The sequence below is a fragment of the Numida meleagris genome, chromosome 2 (assembly GCF_002078875.1).
Source record: "Numida meleagris isolate 19003 breed g44 Domestic line chromosome 2, NumMel1.0, whole genome shotgun sequence".
Taxonomy (NCBI): Eukaryota; Metazoa; Chordata; class Aves; order Galliformes; family Numididae; genus Numida; species Numida meleagris.
This window is the reverse complement of record NC_034410.1, coordinates 8,086,337-8,098,675: the sequence shown is the minus strand read 5'-3', so window position 1 is coordinate 8,098,675 and position 12,339 is coordinate 8,086,337. Positions and strand designations below refer to the sequence as shown.

Sequence of the window (12,339 nt, the reverse complement as noted above, 5' to 3'; positions counted from 1 at the left end):
GAGGAGAGGAGAGGAGAGGAGAGGAGAGGAGAGGAGAGGAGTTTTTGTATGAGGATGCAAGGCATCTGATGTCAAAACAAACAAACAAACAAAAGTTACAGGGAAGGGGAAAAAAAAACACTTCTATGTTGCCAAAGCCCTTTCTGACTGGAGAGAATCTCAGCTGAATGGCCACCGCTGCCGGCAGCTGGAGTTGCAGCCTGCACAGGGGAGCAGCGGGGTTCTCATTCTCTCTCCTTGCTGACCGAGGGCTGGGACAATCCAGCTCATTATTTTCAAAGGCACAGCTCAAAGCAGTAGGTCCAGCGCTTGCTGGGCCCACATTAGTCCATTTACAGCATTTGTCCTAACCCGTTACCAGGCTTCTGGCAGGGCTGGAGACAAAAACAGTCTCTGAATAGAGGCTGGGCAAATGGCAGTGAGGAAAAAGCACTTAGGCTTTTGCTGTTTGGAGGGGAATTTGCTGAGAAATCCAGCACGAGGCAGCATCCAGCTGCAGGGAGGAGGGAGCAGCTCCTTGCCACGTCCCACACCAGGCAGTTGCACAAGAAGCTGAGGTGCCCTTCTTCCACTGTACGCTGAGGGCAGGCTCATGGGCATTCACCTGCACTTCTGAAGTCAGGGTGGGGTTGGAGAAACTGAATTTGCGACTGCTGTTTTCACCCCACGCTTGCTTGGGGATCTGAGCCATTCCCCAACTGCGAAGCAGCATCAGACTTCCCTTCATGCACACCACAAAGTCTCGGTAGCAGTTCAGAGCTGGCTTTGGGAATTGCACCTCAGTAATAGACTGGGCCCAGTCAGCCAACGGCAAGAAGAAACTCAAAAGACCTGCAATAAAGTTGGTTACTTTTGCTAGACGTTGGTACAGCATTCCTAAGTCTACAAACAACAGTAAATAAAATCGACCAAAAATTTCTCTAAGAAATTTCACTGTGGAGCAAATCTTCATGGCTGAGTTATAAACCCAATGATTCACAATGCTGCAAGGGGAATTATAATAACAGATATAATAATGCTACTGGAAATCTCTAATTCTAGTAGGTGTTCATCCCTTTATCATCTTACAGTTCCTTTCTTCCCAAACTAGAAATAAATATATAAGTTAAATGGAATATAAATGCCCACCTAATTGTGCAGATGCGTAGTTAATTAATCACTTAATTTAACCCACTTAGCTTCAATAGGAAAGAAATGTAATCTGACAGTCAAGGCAGCAATATTTTTTCTATTCACTCTAGTGTTTGAAAACATCTACATTTTAAAAACAGTGCTTACACTCAAAGGATTGATGCTAATCTTTTCACCTAATTTGATTTTTAAAATATTTTATAACATTTAATAGATAAACTATGCACCCTAGGTAAAAATAACAGTCCCATTATGCGTCTGGTAAATATTAACAAATTTTATTAAAAACAAATATATATATCTGTGAATAGATAGATTCAAGAGCTACTTAGCGGTGGAAATTTGCTTTGGGCTGAAACGTGATCAAAAAATTGTGTGCTTATGACTCCAGAGTACACACTGCTACAAAACATTGAGCGGTGTGCTTCATTATATTCTAAATCTAAGATTCCCATGTTAATGGCTCTCCGGTATGCATTACCATAATGCAGCATTAAACAAGCTATGCTACACTGCCTCCACACCGCGCTCTGTCCATCAGTGGGAGCTGATCCGCAGCACTCTGCTGCCTTAGCTAAGGCTGCTTGCTTCCACTTGCCTTCGAGTCACCTACAGAGAGATGTGCCTCTTGCTTAGGATGGGCTTTGTCCTTACTGAGGCAATGGCTGCTCAGTCTGACTTAGATTCTTGCCTTGAGGATGAAGGATCGATGAGGATGGATCCATGCACACCTGGGGAAGCTTGAGGCTGGAATTACTGATCCTAGTATTGCCAGGGATGGCAGTGAGCGTGTGGCCCAGCTCGAGGGAACTGCAGGGAAAGGCTAGGATGCAAACACTTAGCACAGACAGCACAAGAGCTCTAAACTGCACACACGTCGCACTGGCAGGGTTGGGATGGTTTCCAGCAGAAGGAAATGAGGGATACTGGGGACTATTAAGAGGGTTTGTAACCAAATCCCACCTTCTATATTCATGGAAGACTTTTAGGAAAGACTTAAGGAAAACTTCCAAGCAAAGCTCAGGGAGATTACTGATACACTCAGACATAAATATGTGCTTAAAACTTGGACTGATTCCAAAGCTGTAAAGAAATAATATCCTTAACAATGTGCACTACATGCCCCTCCATAAGCTATACTGAGCTACTATATTTGAGGACAAAACTGCTATGGCATAATCTATTTTTTGTATAAGATGTACACTCACACACTCGTATATGTATATATATAACCACACACATATATACATATACATATATATCCAGCATCTACCACCTAAAAAACATAAGATATTTTCAACACAACATTCCTGATTTAGACCGCCTACTCTGAGCTTTACAGGTAATGGATTTCTATCTTAGCGGTAGCTCTGGAAAAAATGTCATTGAAATTATGGTGTCTTATTCCAAATAGTCTTGTTTATTATTAGCAAGGAGAGAAATATCTTTAAAATCATTGTCTCAGATAAAACAAAATGCTTCATTTACCAAAATAATTTACTTGCCTTTTGATGTTAAGCATTTAAAACTTTTTGAAATTAATTTTCATGCTATCTTTAGCTCAAATTTACTTTCTGATTAAAAAATAAATAGGATGTAGCATCCTGACACTATTAAGAAGAAGCTTCGTAAGGGTTGGAAGGGATCTTTAAGATCATCTTGTTCCAGCGCCCCTGCTATAGGCAGGAACACCTCCTTCTAGACCAGGTTGCTCACAGCCCCATCCAGCCTGGCCTTGAACACCTCAAGGGAGGGGGCATCCACAGCCTCACTGGGCAACGTGTTCCAATGTCACCACCCTCACAGTAAAGAATTTCGTTCTAACATCTAGTCTAAATCTACTCTCTCCCAGTTTAAAGCCATTTCTTCCAGTTTAAAGCCATTAATATTTTGCTGAACGTGCTTCTGCCATGCATCACAGCCAACAAGTCCCTGCAGATTTCTCTGTCTTGCCTTTACCCTGAAGACAGCTAAACAATTGCAGCGGGTTCTCCTGCCTGTGCATTGCCATGGCAAGAGGCTGGCAACTGCATGCCACCTGGAGAGGGACACCCAGACGTGGCCCAGCTCTCCCTGCTACATCTGCCACTTCTCTTCCCACCTTTACTGAACAGTGTCACAACACCAGCTGGATTCCACGGTTAGTCCTGGCACTGCTGGGGTCTGGCTGCCTGCAGCCTGATGGAGCCTGGCAATCCCACATCCTGAGATTAGTGGGAAACCAGCTTAAATCTGGAGACGTGGAGGAAATCAAAGAAAACCTAAAAATTGCTATCGCCTAAACAAACAGCAATGGACTTTAATGAATACTCAGCAAAAAGACAAGCATGCCAAAGAAAACCTGAGCAGCGAATAGCAACAGAAAGGCCAGGCTAAGCTATAATTTGTTTAATCAGAAATATAATGGGTGGCAGTGGAGGAAAAGGTCTTGCCAGTAACACAGTATAGCTGGGTCCTTAGCGAGGCATGAACTTTACGCTCAGAAAGTCTTTCCTGAGGAATAAATTCATATTGGCTTGAATATGGGCATTGTCACAAAGAATGACAAGTGGCTGAGAGGTGGTAAACAAAAGGTAATGATAAATGACACTGCATCAGGTCGGTGTGTCTGCGTGGAAGTGACGGCCAATGAGATACCATCACGAAGAGGCTGGAACTGCCAGCACGACAGCCCGTTTTTATTTAACATCTTTGCTAATGATCTGGAAAAGGCAGGAGAGATGCACGGTATTTACTTCATTTGATTTTCAAGAAAAGACACAAGACTCTCACCCGCTCCTGGGAGACCCCTACTATCAAAGCGCCGTTCTCCCACTGTCTGCAGGGAGATGGATTGCAGCAAGGCTGCGCGGGTGATGGTTTGAGAAAGAGCCCGATGGTGGAGGTGGTGGCAGCAATACAAAAGAATATGTAGCAATTATCTGCCTGGTTAGGGGGCTGCACGGGAGCAAGCCAGCTCTTGACGTAAGCAAAATGCAGTAAAGCAGATAAATAAATCCATGTGTGGTGGGGAAGGGGGTATTTTCAATAAACCCGCAGGGATTTTTGCTCCAAATTATATTAAGTGTTTCTTTGGGGGATTTCTTATCTCCTCCTTTCCGGTGTCACTGCATTCATTCACATCACAGGAAAGTGAATAGAGAGAAAGAGGTGAGATGACATTCATTACCTGAACGTCATCAAGGTTTTAAATGACAAGGGGGAACAGCGGCAGCAGGAAGGTTTGAATGGGCAGAGCAAAGGAGGAGCAGAGGCGGAGAAAGGCACTGGTGCAGCTCAGGCAGAGATCATAACGAATATGCTGAAGTCTGTGAGAAACGGACTGTTTCTTTTTTGCCATCTAGATGGAGGCAGGCATGGCTGTGCCATGTCCTGTGCATCTTGCTGCCAACACAGGAGCAATATAGTTTAAATGACAGAGGGAAAGCCTCAGAACAGGGAAAACAGAATAAATGGCAAACAGAAGAAGTCACAAATAAGCCTTCATCCTGGAGGAAGAGATAATCCCTCCACACCACAACCAGCCCAGGGGGATTGGGATTGCTTTGGTCCACTCCTGTGGCTAATGGGAAGGGGGGAGAAAAGCAAGCAAGCTCTGCTGAGTTTCTCCTATGCCATTTTTACTCCTCTCATTCATACAGAAGATGGTTTTTAGGCTGCTCAGGAAGCGGATCCTCTAACCACTCCCTTTACTTCTTGATCCTTCCTGTATCACCTAGGCAGTGCTATTGTCAGATGCTGAAAGCCTTGAAGATTTGAGGAAGAAAGAGACAGAGCGTGGCAAGGAGAATGAAAACAAATTATTAGTAATTTCTTCAGGAATTCAGAGGGCAAATTTAGAAAATAGTGCAGGTCAGCACTTCTGTCCACATTTTCGCAAAGTGAGCATACTGTTGCCCTTTCTCAATTTTGTCTTATTTTCTTAAAGGTACTTTGAAAAGTGGTTTTTCCTTTACTGCTGTGCAATAAGTCAAGGAACAATATCCCCAGTCACAGGGGAGCCCTGCCATTTCATTGCCATGTGCACAAGGAGATGCTGTTGCTGAACATCAGCATGCTGGCACTCTGCGGAACTGTGAAGCTGAGAGGTAGGGGGATGTTCCCAGGAGCCTGAGTCACATCCTCAGCTTGTAATTGCTGAGCAAATGGAGAGGAGAACTGACACTGTTTAATGACAGTCGAGTTATTCTCACAACTGTCCTGAAATCCAGAAATAGTGAACTTTCAAGTAATGTCACTTCATACGTTTGGACAAGATACCTAAATTTGTGGGTTGTGTTGGAGTACAAATAATTAATAAAGATGACCAAGAGCAAGTCTAGTAACTGTTTCAGCCACGGAATACCAAGCATTAGCATGCAAAGGCCTTTTAAACAAATCATTTCATATTGCCATCATAAAATAAAATTAAAGAGTCCTTGACTCTTTAAAAGGTTATTTCCCTCAGCTCCAAGTGGTATAAATACAATATGATTTCATGACTTTAGACGTGCTGTCCAGAGCAGGGTGTTCTGTATCACCAAGATGCCAAAATTTGGCTAGCAGAAGTGGAAACACAGCATCTAAGAACCCAGTAGAGGCAGGCTGATGAAACTGCTTTATTCTATTCTGTGTTATGACCCACGTTACAGCAGAAAAATATATCAGATTGTTGTTCTCTCCCTGTGAGCCAAAAAGGAGGGTTGTTGTCATGCCTCCCTGAGACACAGTCATGACCCCAGGTCAAGAATTACTCACATGATGGTCTACTAAAACTCTTCTCGTTGACTATGGCAATCAGATCACACTGGGAAACTTCCACCTCTCTTGTCATAAGAGATTCAGTGGTCAGAATTCAATCCTGTTCCTATTCAAGGACAAAGACGGCACTGCCATCAATAGGAGCAGCGCTGGTATGAAAGAGTTCAGATGCCAAGTGTGTATTTGCAGAAACTGATTCTGCTGAAGACTATGCAGATATTATTATGCTGCTCTCTTCCCCATTGCTCTCCTTTTATATTATCTGAGGCAGAGTGCCCGCAGAGGACACAGATGCACTCCATTAGATGTAGAGTGAGTATTGTTAAAAATATCCTCTCTAATACCAACTACGTATTTACTCCTTTGTAACCTCATCAACTGTGACACTCTGTAATTACAGATTGTTCAAGAGTCTTGTCTGCCCACTCAGTGCCAAAATGAAAAACAACTAAAGAAAACATAAAAAGCAAACAGATAACTGAGCACGAGCCCTCCGCCATGATCCCAAGAGTATAAGAATAAAAGTCTGCTACAACTCTGGGGAGATAATGCCACCCTACAGTATTCTCTCCATCAGCAAGTCTTTACTACACTGAAGTTGCAAACAGAATCAAACACTAGTGAGAAAGTAAAGGATTGACAGAAGGAGCACAGACCTGTTACTTTTAATGGCAATTCTTATTTCAGTTGCACAAGTTTTCCAAAAAGTCTGATGGTTTGCATGTTTTGTTTTGTTGTTGTTGTGTGTAATGATCTCTTCTCTTGTGTTGAGTTGGTGCAAACAGTTATCCCAGGACCATGATAAACATCCAGAGAAGTGCTGTCCCTGTTGCTCAGACCTCAGCTCTCATCCTGTATTCAGACCCACCTGGGCAGAGCATTGGTACATGCAGAGTTCTGCAAGGTTTGGGAGCTCTGCATGGATGAAACAATCTTCCTACGCAGATCCAAGTGGAGCTTAAGAGAGAAAATAAACAAAAAGATAAAATGCACTGTGAAATACAGGGTAATTTTTTAAAATGTAGTTTAGCAGGTGTTTAGTTATTACCCTGAAAATAAGGCACGAATGTTTTTGTGACTCATATTTCTGCTTTAGTTAAATTCTCTCTCCATAGCTGTACTTTAAAACATTTGCTTCATCCTAGGAGAAAAAAAAATGAGATGTTTGAAATAAATCACTACTGCAGAACTTACCCTGTAGGGTACACACAGAAACTAACAATGGCGAATGTTCAATTCTGATCATGGCTCCTCTTTGGGGAAGAGCCATACTCACCTTCTTATTTTGGCTCCCTCGTTCCTTCTACACTAAATGCTTTGGTCCAGTCAGCTATAAATGGTTTATATTACAGTCCCACAAGCTTTGCTGGAATGGAGATGGCATCACATTTTTGTCCTAACCTAGTGATGTCTTAGACTGGCAGCTCTCTTTTGATATTTTTATGATGTAAAAGTTAAGTGCTAACAAAATATATGAATAAATGGATGGGTAGGGTGAGAAACAACTTATGAACAGAAGACTGACAGTGAAATGTTTATCAGTCCTTTATGTTTAAAACAGATCTGCTAAGTTAAGTGGTTGATGTTTTCTGTGATTTTGCTGTGAAGCGATTCATGGTCTTTTGTGGAACATCGATTTTTTCTGAAGGTAGAAGAATTAAGGCTGCATGACGTCATAGAGAATGCTGCAGGTTATTACTGCTTCAGCCAACGTTCATTAACAGCCACATGACTCTTCATAAAGCACCTTCTACATCCACAAATGATACAAAGTGTGAGAACTCCACTGGCAGGAAACAACCTCCCTGGAGTTTGGCTGATTTATGTCAGGTACAGTCTAGGATGGGGCACTACTTTGCAAACGTTACCTATCAGTATTGTAGAAATGAGCTGGGCAGGTTGCTTGGAGGTGGGGAAGAGTGTCTAGCAGAGATTTGCTTTTCAAGAGAAAATGCCTCTTCCAAATTCTTGAGCAGTGATCAATCATTTGATCATTCCTTTTGAACCTCTCCTCTTCCTTTCCTAGATAACTTCTTTCTTTTTCCTCATCACTTGCAAGAAGACAGCGTTAGTTTCCAACTGTGCAGCATATAAAAGGAAGCTCTGTCAGGGGGTGAGCAAGGGTTAGGAAGTGCTTTTCCAGAAGCAAAACCTCGGGTAAGTTATAGAATGACTCTATCAATTTATATAGGTGTTTACTTGTGGAAAAGATACCTAATAATGGGCTTTCAATCTTGTTGACAAAAACTTGAACAAGATTGAATGGCTGGAAGTTAAAGTTAGACAAATTCAGCCTTGAAACAAGATGTAATTTTCTGGCAGACAGGGTAATTAAACACTAAAAGATTATCAGCGAAAGTGGGGGTCTCACTATTGGCTGCAGGTTTTGAGGTGATACTGGACACCTTCCTAAAAGAAGTGGTTTAATTCAGCCTCAGCAAGGTGGGATACAAAGGATACCCTCTCCCTTGTGCACAGTTGGCCAGGTGTATACGACTGGGGGTTTAGGGATTTATTTTTATTGTTTGGGGTTTTTGTTGTTGTCGTTGTTGTATTGCTTTGGGTTTTTTGTGCTCTTTTTGTGGTTTATGGTCTTTTTTTGTTGTTGTTGTTGTTTTTCAAAATTACAGGCTGCTCATCACTGACAAGAAGGCCCTAAACAAACCAAATCTGCATTCTGAACAGATAGAAACAAATGTTCCTAGATACCTGATAAGTATTTCTGGCTTACATGCAGAGAATCATATGGATTGGCAGATATAAGAATGGAAAGAATATATCTGGTCAAATTGGAAATAAATTAGTTAAAAGATGGGAGAAGGTATTATGATTTGATGAATATGAATTATTAATTGTGATCAATTAGGCATGTCGCATTTAACAAACACTCCATCAGTGCTGTGGCCTCACACACACTTGGTACCATAGCTTGTTCTTTCTGCTCTAAGCCTGTAGCATGCAACTGTTATCCCTGAAGATGTTAGTGCTTGAATCTAACTAAACATGAAATGAATAGATTTGTTACGCAGGAGATCAAATTAGATGGTCTTATGCTTCTTTCTTAACCTAGAGGAAATTACTCCAAGAAATCAATGTTCAGTGTTTCCATTGATCACAGTACGAGTTTTGGTACCAGTGCCAACAAAGTTCCTATAAATTCAAAGCTAACATAGGCATGATTCAAACATACCAACTTACTTTGCTAACTGCTATGAGTTCAAGACCTTCTTGACAAGCTCAAACAATACAAAGTGAAGCAGCCCACTGTGTCACAGAGGATTTGCCAAAGGGGAACTGGAGCTCTTGCTTTCAAATAAGCTGAGTAACATTAACAAATACACATTAATTATCTCTGCCACTTCTATTCATACCAGCTAGCATATCAATGTTTCTGCAACATGGGCAATTGCTCTTTATCAAGCATCCAGAATTCTGCTGTTGTGGTCCTGTCTAGAGAAGAATCCTACCCATCATGGAACTTTTTTCCCCAGGCCATTGTGAGATACATAACGGCCAGTGGAATTATGGGATATGAAGACCATATCCAAAGTTCCATTATCCTTCTTATGTCATTGTTTTATCTCAATTTTGGATAAATGGCAACATTTTGACCTAGTCTATTTGACCATAGGACAAAGACAAAACACTGTGCTGTGTCACTATGGTAATTGCTGCAAATACGCAGAGGTTTCTGGAGAACATTTCACTACTGGCTGGCTTCATCTTTTCAAGTCACCTACCAGCCTACCGAGCTGCTTTTAAAGCATTTTCTGTGGCTTCATTTGCACTGATCCTACCAACAACTGCTGCAGGCTGGGGAAAGGAAGGACAGTAACCATTTGCTTTGGAGTAACTGTTTCTAGCTCTTTCCTGTCTCAGACACCAGTGGCTGCATGTGGGAGACGACTGTGCAGCAAACAGCAAAAACCAGCATGACCAGTAAGTTTTGAGATGATACAGAGCTTTTTTGAAGAAGACAAAGTGATTCTCCTGAAAAGCTTTAAAGACTGCAACCCATCATGACAGCACATTGTTTTGGGTCTAGTGATCCCAACATACAGACTTCCAAGATGCAGGTTCATCTCAACCCGAGGAAGACAGAACTAAATATACCAAGCAAATTGCAAGCAAAAAGAGCCTTTAATCTCTATTGCATGGGCTCGCTATATCTGCTGTAGATGTCTCTTCTGTATATGTCTAACAAGTGATGAAATAAATCCCATCACTCTGAAAGGGAAGGTTTCGATCCCTATTAGACCGCATCATATTGGCTGCACTTTCTTCGTTCTGTTGCCAACACACAGAAGGATGATTAGACTGCAAACAAAACCAAATCTGAAACATTGCCTAGCTTGAAGAAGCAAAAACGTCTGTGGCACCAGCTGGGTCTGAACCACTCGGCTCTTTCTTCCCAGTCTGTAACTCCCAGTATCCTGGATCCAAACAACAAAACTGTTACAACGTGTTTGTATATGATGACAACAAGTCATACAATGGTATTTTTTGGAAAACTCCCAGCAGTGTCAAAGAGGTGAGCCCAAATGGGTTAGGTTTATGTCTGTGAAGCTAGACAGAGACCCAGGGACAGATTAAAAAGGGCTCACCATATCCTTGTTCATACTAATAACAAGAGCTGCCTGTCTTAGGGTTTGCTAACAGAGTGTTCCCAGTGCCCTTGACCTGAAACTCACTTTGCTTTTGACATTTCCTGAGCAGCTGGCATTAAACAGTGGGTTTCTTTATCTGGGCTGCAGTACTCTATCCTTTGTTGATTCTCATCAGCTTCATCACACTATACAATGTTTTTGGATTAATGTAAACTCTATGAAGATTATTGATGGTATAAACCAGTTGAAATTAGTTCAAGAGAAAATGTTTTAAATTATAGAAGCATATTTGTGAAGACTACGTTTGTGTTAAAGCACTATTTTAGAATTGTTATAGTTAAAAATGCAAAGCCTTTTTTTTGTTTACACAGTCCTTAATAGAAAAGAAGCCTTAGAAAGTTTTTATTCTTTTTAAGTAAATTGAAAAAATGCCCTTTGTCTTTAAAAGGAAGAAACTTCTACTGAAATAAAGACAACAAAAATTTGGAAATAGAAAAATACAACTTTGATGTTTTCAGTGGAAACAGATTTGATTTTTTTTCAATCAGATGCTACAGATATAGAGAAAAAAATACAATTTACTTCCTTGCCTTCCTTTGTCATAACCACTCCCTCTTTCTGAAGATTGCCTCATGGGTCTGACCATACACCAGCCTTCCATTCATCATGCACCAAAAAGTTCCTTTTCCTCATTCAGCTCCTTCCTTAAGAACTACTGCTTTTGTGAAAGCTTTCTGCATCTCTTTTCTCCCTGTTGATGACTCCAAACCTTTCTTGCACTTGAACTATTGTCACTATTGTCCAGTATATACTGTATTCATTTGAGTAAGGTTGTTGGGTCCATACTATAAAGGCCTTCAAACCGTCCTGCACCCCTCAGCACACAGACACAGCCAGGGAGTTATAAAATCTTAATCAGGAAAACTCAGCAAGTTTCCTCTTTGAGAATCTGCCTACAGAATGTCCTGTGGGAGGCACGGGGCTTATGGCTCTGCAGGTTAGGCACTCCTTTAGCGATATTAGAGCCAATGCATGAAAGCAAAACCTATGCTGAAGATATCATTACGATGCCTAGCTTTACTAAGACTTTGCTGCAACCTGGCAGTGTAGCTACCAAAAGGTCACACTGTTCAAATTTCTTGTATGGAAAAACCACTACCAACACAAGCCCTGCCGAAAAGGACTGGCGGGTTCTGCTGGACATGAGGCAGTAGTGTGCCCTCGCAGCCCAGAAAGCCAGATGTATCCTGGGCTGCATCCAAAGCAGTGTGGTCAGCATGGAGAGGGAGGTGATCCTGTCCCTTTGCTCATTGCTGGTAAGACCTCACCTGGAGTACTGCGTCCAGATGTAGATCACTGGAAATATTCAAGGTTAACCTGACCTAGCCATAGTTGTCTCTGTTCATTGCAGGGGAGTTGGACCAGATGACCTTTAAAGGTCCCCTCCAACTCAAACAATTCTATGATTCTATGATTCTACTTCCTCAACAGAAGTAATGGAGGGACACTAGGCCCATTTATAGTACTGGAAACATGTATGTGCTTAAATTGCATCTGTGTCCAAGACATTTGCAGACTATTTAAGTTATTCCAAATTTCACAGTGCATACTCCATTTATAAATATGTAGGAATAATAATCTTCCAGTGGTTTAGGCATAGAATATGATGTACAAAAATAAAGATTTCAAAACAAAAATTTTTAAACACAATTATTCTGTTCACAAAAATATGGCCTACATTTTCTGCAAATAGAAACTAGGAATGTAGTCTTTATTTTATGTTACACAGAACTACTGCCCTACTGCCACACACACACACAAAAATATCAAATTTAATGCATCCATGTACACAAATGTTAAT

General features: G+C 41.5%; 2 long non-coding RNA genes across 2 annotated transcripts; one reads left to right on the top strand and one right to left on the bottom strand.

Annotated features, from left to right (window-relative positions):
• LOC110394113 lies at positions 6,521-9,382 on the bottom strand. Its single transcript, XR_002435369.1, has 3 exons — positions 9,070-9,382; positions 6,920-7,012; positions 6,521-6,828 (listed from the first exon to the last, which is right to left on the bottom strand). It is a non-coding gene; the product is annotated as an uncharacterized LOC110394113 (long non-coding RNA).
• On the top strand, positions 7,150-9,060 carry LOC110392982. Its single transcript, XR_002434711.1, has 3 exons — positions 7,150-7,701; positions 7,898-8,028; positions 8,502-9,060. It is a non-coding gene; the product is annotated as an uncharacterized LOC110392982 (long non-coding RNA).